At 43.7% G+C, this 13,501-nt stretch overlaps 1 long non-coding RNA gene across 1 annotated transcript in view; it reads right to left on the bottom strand.

The window, feature by feature from the left end:
- Positions 1 to 12,839, bottom strand: part of LOC126203643 (uncharacterized) — a 215,496-nt gene extending 202,657 nt beyond the window's left edge. The window contains exon 1 of the long non-coding RNA XR_007540323.1: positions 12,694 to 12,839. This is a non-coding gene — a long non-coding RNA (uncharacterized LOC126203643). The remainder of the gene's footprint in view (positions 1 to 12,693) is intronic.
- Between the last annotated feature and the right edge of the window lie 662 nt (positions 12,840 to 13,501).

Raw genomic sequence — 13,501 nt, 5'->3', positions numbered from 1 at the left:
TTTGCTGTCTTAATAATTACTCTATTTACTATATTCCCATGTCAATTGTTTAAAAGTGATTATCATCCTACTCCTTGTCATACAAATAACTTTTATTGCGTTTTGAATGTTTTGAGCGGCCAAATAGGAAAAGTTGGAGGCGGATTGTTCGAAGGTGAACGACCGAGCACCATTTGTGATTTTTCGTTAATCTCTTCCTTACCTCAAGCTAGAACCTTCTGAGATATTTTTGTAGGTCATTTTCATTACTTTGGACAACATTTTATCGTAACAATTTTATGGGTTTGAGCGGTCACCAGCCATAGGACAATGATCCCAAACAATGTACTCAGTGGGTTGGTACAGCCCCCCTCTTATAAGAAATAAAATGATAAACAATGGTAGATATGTCCAGATAAAACTATAGATTTATCAGTGCTGCACTGTTCGATGCCTCAAAAAGGAAATTGTTCTCGATCATCATTGAGGCTTGTCTTCTCGTCACGACAAGTAACCTACGTCACATCACATATTTCATGAAATACCATCTAATGTCAGATATTATTTCATGAAACTTTTAATGAAATCGTTCTTTGAGAAACCTTTGATTAAATATCTCACTGTGAGGCCGAAGGCAACGCTACGGTACAATAATTTGCTATGGTAGTTAACAAAAGTATGAGAGCTCCATCTTTTTTGCTAAATGAAGTCTTATGAGACCTCTGGAACATATTTCATCAAAATTACTTTACAAGGTAAACGAGGTACAACTTATTCTTATCAATGCATGGTTATTCAAAGAAATGGACCGCATTTAATTAATTTATACGTTGTGAAATACAAATTGGATATTAGCAATCTACACACCGATGGAAAGAAGGGGATTTAAATTTTCGATTATCATTGTTAAATCACTAGGGTGTTCGCCTCAATAAATAGCAAGTCCGTGTCAGTTGTAAGTTTACTGCCACTCAGCATATTACTTCCTGCGTCCTTGACGTCAGTTTAGTTAGTGATGGTTACAAAATACTAACACTAATTCTTCACAGAAGAATGTAAAAACTGATAGAAGAGTACATCAGTTTGAATCCCAAAGAAATGTAGGAACACGCGAGGCAATACTGATCCTACGACTTCTCTCAGAAGATAGATTGTGGAAAGGCAAACAGACGTCTATAACATTTGTGGACTTGAGAAAGGTTTTGACGTTGTTCACTGGAGTACTCTCTTTGAATTTCTGAAGATAGCAGGGATAAAATACAGAAATCAGATGGCATTTATAAGAGTCGTGGGGCATGAGAAGGAAGCAGTGGTTAAGAAATGAGTGAGACGGGGTTGTAGCTTATCCCCGATGTTATCCAATCTCTGCACTGAAAAAGCAGTAAAGGAAACTGAAGAAAAACTTGGAGTAGGAATTAAAGTCCAGGTTGAAGACATTAAAACTTTGAGGCTTTCGGCGACAATGTCATTCTGTCAGAGACAGCAAAAGACTTGGAAGACCAGTTGAATGGAATGGACAGTGCCTTGAAAGGAGGATAAACGTCAACAAAATGAAAACAATGATAATGCAGCAGTTGAATTAAATCAGGTGATGTTGAAGAAATTAGATTAGGAAACGAGATAGTTAAAGTAGTAGATGAGTTTTGCTATTTGGGGAGCAACTGATGATGGTCGAAGTAGAGAGGCCATAAAATGTTGACAGGAAATGGTAAGAAAATCATTTTGGAGAATAGAAATTTGATAACATTGAACATAGATTAAAGTGTTCGGAAGTTTTTTCTGAAAGTGTTGATATGGAGTGTAGTAATGTATGAAAAGTGAAACATGGACAATAAGCAATTTCTACAAGAAGAGAATAGAGGCTTTTCAAGTGTGGAGGTACAGAAGAATTCTGGAGATTAAACGGGTACATTGCGTAACTATGAGGAGATACTAAATAGTATTGGTGAGAAAATAAATTTGTGGCACAACCTGACTAGAAGAAGGGATTGTTTGATAATACATTGATAAGATATTGATAAGACACGTTCTGAGACATGAAGGTAACATCAGTTTAGTACTAGAGGGAAGTGTGTGAGAGGGGGGGGGGGGGGGGGAGGAGGAGGTAAAAATCGAGGAGACCAGTAGATGAATGCAGTAAGAAGACTTATAAGGATTTAGGATGTAGGTTGCAGTAGGTATAAGGAGACGAAGAGGCCTGCGCGTGAAAGCATGGAGAACTGCGACAGCGTAGTCTTGGGACTGAAGATCACAATAACAACAAGTAACGTCCATAACTGCTTTCGCTCATTCCCACTACCTTCTGACCAAGGCTCCAGACGACGAGAGGGGAATGTGCTTAAATCCGATGAGTGATAACCACTGGTATCTATCACGAGCATTTCCCATCACGTGGTCCTGAGCAAGGTATTCGAGAGGTTTCATCGGCTATTAGATAACCGACGGAGCTGGAAATACCGATCCCAAATACTTTCGATTAGCATTCACTAAACATTGCCAGTATTTTGATGAAGAGATCGTCTCAACAGTGGGTCAAAATTCAAACAGCCCGCTGTACGCAGAGACTGAAAACTGGCCGAGAAACACTGGATTGAAATCTCTACAAAAGAGAGGAAAGTACAGAGTGAATCTCGCAAAACTTGTACCACATATATTGCGGGAATGGGAAAGTGCTACTGACGTGCGGTTTTCGCAGAATGGATTGATAATCAGGGGCTGCTAGTGTCAGTCAATATAGATTGCAATGATACACTACTGGCCATTAAAATTGCTACACCAATAAGAAATGCAGATGATAAACGGGTATTCATTGGACAAATATATTATACTACAACTGACATGTGATTACATTTATACGCAATTTGGGTGCATAGATCCTGAGAAATCAGTACCCAAAACAACCGCCTCTGGCCGTAATAACGCCCTTGCAAGCCTGGGCATTGAGTCAAACAGAGCTTGGATGGCTTGTACAGGTACAGCTGCCCATGCAGCTTCAACACGATGCCACAGTTCATTAAGAAAAATGGCTCTGAGCACTATGTGACTTAACATCTGAGGTCATCAGTCCCCTAGAACTTAGAACTACTTAAACCTAACTAACCTAAGGACATCACACACAACCATGCCCGAGGCAGGATTCTAACCTGCGACCGTAGCAGTCACGCGGTTCTGGACTGAAGCGCCTAGAAACGCACGGCCACCGCGGCCGGCACAGTTCATCATGAGTAGTGACTGGCGTATTGTGACGAGCCAGTTGTTCGGCCACCATTGACCAGGCGTTTTCAGTTGGTGAGAGATCTGGAGAATGTGCTGGCCAGGGCAGCAGGCGAACATTTTCTGTATCCAGAAAGGCCCGTACAGGACCTGCAATATGCTGTCGTGCATTATCCTGCTGAAATGCAGGGTTTCGCAGGGATCGAATGAAGGGTAGAGCCACGGATCGTAACACGTGTGAAATGTAACGTCCGCTGTTCAAAGTGCCGTCAATGCGAACAAGAGGTGACCGAGACGTGTAACCAATGGCACCCAATACCATCACGCCGGGTGATACGCCAGTATGGCGATTGCGAATACACGCTTCCAATGTGCGTTCACCGCGATATCGCCAAACACGGATGCGACCATCATGATCCGAAAAAGTGACGTTTTGCCATTCGTGCACCCAGGTTCGACGTCGAGTACACCATCGCAGGCGCTCCTGTCTGTGATGCAGTGTCTAGGGTAACCGCAGCCATGGTCTCCGAGCTGATAGTCCATGCTGCTGCAAAACGTCGTCGAACTGTTCGTGCAGATGGTTGTTGTCTTGCAAACGTCCCCATCTGTTGACTCAGCGATCGAGACGTGGCTGCACGATCCGTTGCAGCCATGTGGATAAGATGCCTGTCATCTCGGCTGCTAGTGATACGAGGCGCTTGGGATCCTGAACGGCGTTCCGTATTATCCCCCTGAACCCACCGATTCCATATTATGCTAACAGTGATTGGATGTCGACCAGTGCAATCGCGATAGGCTACAATGCGACCGCTATCAAAGTCTGTAACGTGATGGTACGCATTTCTCGTCCTTACACGAGTCATCACAACAATGTTTCACCAGGCAACACCGGCCAACTGCTGTTTGTGTATGAGAAATCGGTTGGAAACTTTCCTCATGTCAGCTTGTTGTAGGTGTCGCCACCGGCTCCAACCTTGTGTGAATGCTCTGAAAAGATAATCATTTGCATATCACAGCATCTATGGTGTTTGTTGCAGGTTTCTGTTGTGAGTCGTACAAAGATATCGCATATCGAAATGTTTCCACATCATTATTTGTACAGTACCTGTGATAGCACACATTAAAGAACAACATAAGTGCGTACACTAGTTATGCGAATTCTAACCAGAAACCAGACAGCTGACCATAGGAGGTTGTGTTCAGCAAGACCACCGGCAGCGGCAACACACATCTCCAGTCTGGTATGGAACGACTGTTGCACACATGCTAGCATTTCAGCGCGGTTCATTGAGTAGGCTACAGTAATACTTCGTTTTATATCATCAGTTGTAGTTGGTATGTCCTTGTAGACTGCGTCTTTCACCTTCCCCACGGAAAAAAAGTCTGCAGGCGCAAATCAATGGAAGGTGCCGGCCGAGGTACAGGTCCTCGGCGTCCAGTCTAACGACTTAGAAACAATTCGCGAAGACATGCTGCAATATTTCGTACGCTATGTACTGGTCAGCCATCATGCTGACCACAGGTTCCTCATAGTCGGCAGAGGAACGTCTTCTAGCATCCGTGGAAAATGATCTGTTGGGCGGTGATACTAGACGGTGTTCAGTGTTCCGTCTCTGAAAAAAAGGGCCTATGAACTGATAGTTCATTATCCCACACCACTGGTTTACACTCCATGGACGCTGACGTTCGACCTGACGAAGCCAACTGCGATTGTCAAGAGGCCAACAGTGCATATTTCTGCGGTTTACCTGCCCATGATTGGTAAGTGTGGCTTCACCTCTAAACAAAACATATGATACGTATCCTGTCTTAATGCCCACATACAGAAGCTAACACTGTTGTCATAATCTTTTCGATACAACTCTTGATGTAGACAGATGTGATCAGGATGGGACCTATGTCGATGGAGAATGCTTAGGGCACTTACCTGCCGGTCGGTGTGGGCGAGCGGTTCTAGGCGCTTCAGTCTGGAACCACGCGACCGCTACGGTCGCAGGTTCGAATCCTACCTCGGGCATGGATGTGTGTGATGTCCTTAAGTTAGTTAGGTTTAAGTAGTTCTAAGTTCTAGGGGACTGATGACCTCAGAAGTTACGTCCCACAGTGCTCAGAGCCATTTGAACCATTTGATACTTACCTGACTCATACCACTTCCTCGTGCGATTGCGCGGGGCAAAATTGCGGATCAGCTGCAACAGCAGGAAGAACGTTCATTTCCTCCTCGTTTATCGTCACTTGTTTTCTTCTATTACGTTATCTAGGTGTTGCACAAACACTTTCGTATAACTGGTTGAAGAGGCTGATAAATAATTGCCGAGATGGTTGACGTCTTTTAGGATATTTTGCCGCATACACCGTACGAGAACGAATTGCATTCTTCCTACACTCTCCATGCACCACGAGTATTTCGGCTTTTTCTGCATTGGTAAATCCCATCGTTTACTGACGATCTATTGCTTGGACTGTCGCACGCCATTTGGTTAGCAAGTCGCAGTGCACAGAAGGAACATACAAACACAAATGGTTCAAATGGATCTGAGCACTATGGGACTTAACTTCTGAGGTCATCAGTCCACCTAGAACTTAGAACTACTTAAACCTACCTAACCTAAGGACATCACACACATCCATGCCCGAGGCAGGATTCGAACCTTCGACCGCAGTGGTCTCGCGGTTCCAGACTGTAGCGCCTAGTACCACACGGCCATACAAAGACACTGTAAGCACACATGACAACATCGTACCTAGCAACTAGGCGGTTTAAATGATACAGACAAGAGTCGGCGAGGCAACTTTTCAAATTACGGTCTCTCTAAAAGGCTCGCACTATAATTCTGTGACAAACTCTACTGGCGTTCTAATTTACCTTAATTTTAGTTTGTTAATGGCAATAAGCATTGCTCCATATACAAAGTGTACACTTGCATAGAAGCTACACTTTTTAAGTATTTTTACCATCTGCTGAGTGCCCAACAGTACTAGGCCCAGACTATCAATCCATTCTCTGAAACCCGCGCGTGAATGGTCTTTTCCATTACCAAAATATTTGCTGTGCAAGTTTTAAATGATTCACCCTGTATGCTTAAGCGACATATCTCTTAAAATATGTGTCTCTTGTAACGGGTTAGTTACGCTTTCCAATCCAACGTTCAATTATTTATTGACAGCCGTCTGCAGCCATTGGTGTCACATGTTTGATGAAAGACCAGTATACTTTACTGAACAAATATAGACTGTTGTCCAACATAAAAGGAGTTGCAAGATGTTTATAAGGATTCTGCACCAGCACTCCAGTTCTATAAGTGAAGAAACGAATTGAAACATGGCGCAGATCGAGTATTACAGTGTCGCCCCGATTGCAGTTCGTTCTGAAGTGATAGTCAATAATATTGATGATATCGTAATAAGACTGTGGCATGATTCACGTCAGCTAATATTGAAGCAGTTTTGAAGTTTAATGTGAGTGTAACTGGGATAGCAGAACGGAGAGATGATGGGGATGCCTTACGAATAAGTACTGAATAACCTGAACGAAGTTCTGCATGTGAATAAATCTAGTATGTGTCAATATCATTTTTGTCTACTTGCGTAAAACGACACGATGACGGACAAAGCCATCATTTCTAATGTTGAAGCACTTCTGAGGTCGTTTTGTGAGTGTACGGAAGAGCGGAACAGACACTTTACTACAATCAAAACAATGGGATGGTTCAAATGAACGAGCAACTACAAAACAATTCTCAAAATGAGAAAATCGTGTATTCTAGAACACACGTAAGTGACTGTTTAGAAAGTCAATCAGCATCAAATCTTACTACGCTTCGTAAAAAATTCCCATCCATTCGATTCCTATAATTCGATGCCCCTGATACTTTCTTTCATAACTTCCCAAAATGGATTGGAAGCAGTAAATCTTAGTGCGGTGAAGATATTACGTGAGCTTCTTCTCCTCCTGCTTTTCCTTGTACCTTTGTCGCGAATCGGCGAAGGGTCGGTATGGTTACTAAAGGATTTGGCATGGTTAGTTTAAGGGGTGGTTGGAAGCCCTTCCTGTCACCACACCGTTATAATGTTTGTATCCAATAAAAGCTCTTATACCTTCGCAAAAAGCACAGCCAACTCGTGCAGGTAATTTTAGGTACAGTACTGTTTCGTCCCAGTCTCCGCCGATTCTGCCTCTTGTAAATAATAATTACTTTGTTTGCAGTTACTGTTACTTCTAATCCTTTAGTCAGTGCATGTAAGAGTGAAGCAATTACAACACCTAAGATTCGTTTATTAGGAATGGTCTAATTTGACGGGGTTTTTATGTACGTACCAACCCTATGTTTGAAGGTGTTCCAAATCATTCAAAGAACACAGGTAACTATTATGACAGAATAGCAATATATAACGTGCACAAAAAAGAGTGCAATAATAAATGTAGCATATGAAGTACGGAAATATGGTATCAAAAAGGTAAAGCTGCAGCTTATTATCACTATTGCTTAAATTATATGTCAAGAATCTTTGAAGGAAGTGAAGACAAATTTGGAAAGAAGTGCAAGATACCAATGCTAAGGACTCTGGACGACATAACCTTCCTGGCATAAGACCCGTAACATCAACACTTTATATCACTGTTGCTATAACATGAACACTATTGAGCCATCTATGTACGTACTGATTACGATTATTGTTTGTTCTCATAGGCAAGTATTTATTTTATTGCGTGTTACGTTGATTCAAATATTTAAAAAAAACTATTTTGTAATTTCGCTTGTTCATCCATAAAGAAACGGTAGTTTGCAATGGTTAGAAAAGGTGGAGGGAAGTCCCTCCATGCCTGGGAGGTGTTAACGTCTCAAAGGAAAAGGTGGAAGGGCACTTATTGCACCAACAGTACGACAGTCAGTCGGTAGCTAGCCATTGAAGTATCCACACACTGTAGTGGAAAGCGAGGCAAAAGTATCTGCTAATTATATTAAATAAGCATAGGATGTAAATTCTATTTGTGTTTTGCAACATGGCATAATGTGGAAAGCTCTAAGTTAAGCTACATCGCCAAGAATAAATTTCACAGGGCAAATCCTATGAAGAGCCACAGCTGCTTAATGTTGTCCAGCGCCATCGCTACAGTAGATCATCACTTCGGCTTCTTCATAAAATTTACGAACTAAGTAGAATTGTGTCAGTGCATTTATCAGAAATCTTGTTTCAGTGACAATATAAACTGACGGAAAAAATCACAACACCAAAAAATAATTAATAGAGTAATGATATTTCGGAAATACACTACTGACCATTAAAACTGCTACACCAAGAAGAAATGCAGATGATAAACGGGTATTCATTGGACAAATATACACTCCTGGAAATTGAAATAAGAACACCGTGAATTCATTGTCCCAGGAAGGGGAAACTTTATTGACACATTCCTGGGGTCAGAAACATCACATGATCACACTGACAGAACCACAGGCACATAGACACAGGCAACAGAGCATGCACAATGTCGGCACTAGTACAGTGTATATCCACCTTTCGCAGCAATGCAGGCTGCTATTCTCCCATGGAGACGATCGTAGAGATGCTGGATGTAGTCCTGTGGAACGGCTTGCCATGCCATTTCCACCTGGCGCCTCAGTTGGACCAGCGTTCGTGCTGGACGTGCAGACCGCGTGAGACGACGCTTCATCCAGTCCCAAACATGCTCAATGGGGGACAGATCCGGAGATCTTGCTGGCCAGGGTAGTTGACTTACACCTTCTAAAGCACGTTGGGTGGCACGGGATACATGCGGACGTGCATTGTCCTGTTGGAACAGCAAGTTCCCTTGCCGGTCTAGGAATGGTAGAACGATGGCTTCGATGACGGTTTGGATGTACCGTGCACTATTCAGTGTCCCCTCGACGATCACCAGTGGTGTACGGCCAGTGTAGGAGATCGCTCCCCACACCATGATGCCGGGTGTTGGCCCTGTGTGCCTCGGTCGTATGCAGTCCTGATTGTGGCGCTCACCTGCACGGCGCCAAACACGCATACGACCATCATTGGCACCAAGGCAGAAGCAACTCTCATCGCTGAAGACGACACGTCTCCATTCGTCCCTCCATTCACGCCTGTCGCGACACCACTGGAGGCGGGCTGCACGATGTTGGGGCGTGAGCGGAAGACGGCCTAACGGTGTGCGGGACCGTAGCCCAGCTTCATGGAGACGGTTGCGAATGGTCCTCGCCGATACCCCAGGAGCAACAGTGTCCCTAATTTGCTGGGAAGTGGCGGTGCGGTCCCCTACGGCACTGAGTAGGATCCTACGGTCTTGGCGTGCATCCGTGCGTCGCTGCGGTCCGGTCCCAGGTCGACGGGCACGTGCACCTTCCGCCGACCACTGGCGACAACATCGATGTACTGAGGAGACCTCACGCCCCACGTGTTGAGCAATTCGGCGGTACGTCCACCCGGCCTCCCACATGCCCACTATACGCCCTCGCTCAAAGTCCGTCAACTGCACATACGGTTCACGTCCATGCTGTCGCGGCATGCTACCAGTGTTAAAGACTGCGATGGAGCTCCGTATGCCACGGCAAACTGGCTGACACTGACGGCGGTGGTGCACAAATGCTGCGCAGCTAGCGCCATTCGACGGCCAACACCGCGGTTCCTGGTGTGTCCGCTGTGCCGTGCGTGTGATCATTGCTTGTACAGCCCTCTCGCAGTGTCCGGAGCAAGTATGGTGGGTCTGACACACCGGTGTCAATGTGTTCTTTTTTCCATTTCCAGGAGTGTATTATACTAGAACTGATATGTGATTACATTTTCACGCAATTTGGGTGCATAGATCCTGAGAAATCAGTACCCAGAACAACCACCTCTGGCCGTAATAACCTCCTTGATACGCCTGGGCATTGAGTCAGACCTTGGATGGCGTGTACAGGTACAGCTTCCCATGCAGCTTCAACACAATACCACAGTTCATCAAGAGTAGCGACTAGCATATTGTGACGAGCCAGTTTCTCGGCCACCATTGACCAGACGTTTTCAGTTGGTGAGAGATCTGGAGAATGTGCTGGCAAGGGCAGCAGTCGAACAGCAGTTCCCTAGAACTTACAAGGAAACCTCCCAATCGCACCCCCCCTCAGATTTAGTTATAAGTTGGAACAGTGGATAGGCCTTGAAAAACTGAACACAGATCAGTCGAGAAAACAGGAAGAAGTTGTGTGGAACTATGAAAAAAATTAGTAAAATATACAAACTGAGTAGTCCATGCGCAAGATAAGCAACATCAAGGACACTGGCAGTCTACCAGAGCCGTGGTACCGTGGTTAGCGAGAGCAGCTACGGTATGAGAGGTCCTAGGTTCAAGTCTTCCCTCGAGTGAGAATTTTAATTTTTTATTTTCAGTTTATGTGACAAACTCTTATGTTTTCATCACTTTTTTGGAAGTGATTATCACATCCACAAGAAAACCTAAATCGGGCAAGGTAGAAGAATCTTTTTACCCATTCGCCAAGTGTACAAGTTAGATGGGTCAACAAAATATTCCTGTCATGTTACGCACATGCCGTCACCAGTGTCGTATAGAATATATCAGACGTGTTTTCCCGTGGAGGAATCGGTTGACCTATGACCTTGCGATCAAATGTTTTCGGTTCCCATTGGAGAGGCACGTCCTTTCGTCTACTAATCGCACGGTTTTGCGGTGCGGTCGCAAAACACAGACACTAAACTTATTGCAGTGAACAGAGACGTCAATGAACGAACGGATAGATCATAACTTTGCGAAAATAAAGAAAGTAAAATTTTCAGTTGAGGGAAAACTTGAACCAAGGACCTTTCGCTCCGCAGCTACTCACGCTAACCACGGGACCACGGCGATCCTAAGCTTATATTCTCCTTGATGTTGCCTATCTTGCGCATGGACTACTCAGTTTGTATATTTTACTAATTTTTTTCACGGTTCCACACAACTTCTTCCTGTTTTCTCGATTGATCTGTGTTCAGTTTTTCAAGCCCTATCCACTGTGCCAACTTATAACTGAATCTGAGGGGGGTGCGATGGGGAGGTTCCCTTGTTAGATCTACTTAAAACTAACTAACCTAAGAACATCACACACACCCATGCCCGAGGCAGGATTCGAACCTGCGACCGTAGCGGTCGCGCGGTTCCAGACTGTAGCGCCTAGAACCGCTCGGCCACCCCGGCCGGCTTAGCTTGTTCTCGTTTTATTCCAACGCTAGGAGTATGTATATCATTTCTCAGTTGATAATTACTCTGAAATTAATCGTCCGACTTGGACTGACGACCGTTTGTATTTGTCCGTTCACACACTATCACTGTTACTTAGGGAGCCTAGGTTCGAATCCCGTTTGTTGTTCCATTCTCTCCTTTCAATACAGTGCTGTCTTAAGAAACGAATTTCACAGTCTATGAGCTTTAACCCTTTAGACACACGATCACAGATACTTAATCCTGTAAAATGATTAACAGTTCTAAATACGGCACACAGTGTATCCATAGTAGAGAGTGTTTTAAACCGACCGCCTGAAACCGTAAGTATTGATGAGTAGTAGGTAGGGTATTACCTAATTACTAAACGTTAAAATCAGGCATGTGTCCGTAGTAGAATAGGTGTACGAGATCTTTTTCAAACAACAATTTCGTGGGAACAATATCAGGAACAAATTGGTACGACTGAAGAGTGCACCCTACACCGAACAAGGTCGGAAACAGAATCTCCATAACACAAGATCACACCTGTGTGGAGAAGAATCAGAGCATAAATTAGAATAATATAAAATGCAGTATTACAAAGGATGTTAGAAATCAAGAAACAAAGTGCGAAAGGAAGGTCAGAAAAAATAAGCAAGTAAAGAAGTATAATGAAGACCTTTTCAGAAGGAAGTTCGGACTTTTGGTACATGTACTACACAGTTATATTCATCTTGGCGCTAAAAGACAAGCAGAGATGAAAATTTTAAGAATCACAGTGCTTTAAACATATGAAACATGTTGTCGAGGAAGCTGAGTATAGTAGAGATGAAAATATTAGCATCCTAAAATAAGATGTGTATGTGGATATGACAACATAGTAAGCGATGATGGACATCAACTCCATTAAAAGAGCTTTATCAGTGTCGTTGATCAGCGAATAAACTCCAGTTATGACAAAAGAGGAGGACATTAATCTGAACGTTAAACCCTACGCGTCATACGACTTTCACAAGCACACAGAATTTTACCAAATGTGAATGGGAAGTAAAATTTCGGAAAAGATTCTTATTCTAAGGGCTGGCGTCCCATATGCTTAGATCACTGTAGAGAAAACAACAGACTCATCAAATAGCATGAAATAGTATCTACAATGGTTGAAAACGCACGCTATAAAATAATCTTTGACACATCGTTGCTCGATAGACTACTAAAGCTGTCATCGTCAACTGTTCTGATTCACCACTGTTTCAAACGTATTAAACAGGACTAGATTTGATACTAGATCACAAACGTGATTAGCGTCTTACCCGAAAGTGAGTTAACACAAAACTCTTTAATACGTGCAGTGAATTGGCCGTCCATCATAAGCACACCAGTTTACCTTTCCTCTATTGCGAACAGATTGTTTCCCACCACTTGTGTCGCGACCGCTTCCTCTTGGTGTACTGTCTTTCGTCTGGACTTAAAGCGACTGGAACGCCGAAAGAGTTGTCTCCGTCCAGTGGAGGGCACGAGAGCTGGTTCTTCAAGAGCGGCTGGATAAACGGGTTTCTTCACAAGAAACCTGTTGCGATGTGCTAACTAAATTATTGAATGGCTGCCGCACATTTTCGCAGTATGTTGCGAAATCTGCAAGGTTTCACTGGCAAGGAAGAGCGAATTAGTGCAACAGTAACTTACTGTATTCTGAAGGCCTTGAGAGACTACAGACCCGGCGATCAAGACTGTTGTGTCCTGTGTTCCTTCTAAATCATTTCGCGAGTTGGATCTATCCAGAATAACACTTCCCCAATGATGTTCAATATGGAGTTTTTCATTGTTGCTCAGGGGGCGAAACCAGACCAGATAGTGATGTTGTTCTGGAGGGAAGTCGACGTTCTAACTCGTCCCAGAGGCGTTCAGTTGGGTTCAGGTTGGAACTCTTAGCCATTATTGTCCACATTCTGTTTCTGTCCGAGGCTGCCTTATGAAAGGGTGCATTGTTATGCTGACACAAAGAATCATCGTTCCAGAACTGTTCCTCTACTGTCGCAGCAGTATAAAATGCTGTAAAATGTTTTCATATCCTTTCGCATTTACCGTCTTCTTAAGCACATTAGGAGACCATACCCTGAC

This window comes from Schistocerca nitens, chromosome 9, assembly GCF_023898315.1.
Source record: "Schistocerca nitens isolate TAMUIC-IGC-003100 chromosome 9, iqSchNite1.1, whole genome shotgun sequence".
Lineage (NCBI taxonomy): Eukaryota > Metazoa > Arthropoda > Insecta > Orthoptera > Acrididae > Schistocerca > Schistocerca nitens.
This window is presented reverse-complemented; position numbering and strand designations above follow the sequence as displayed.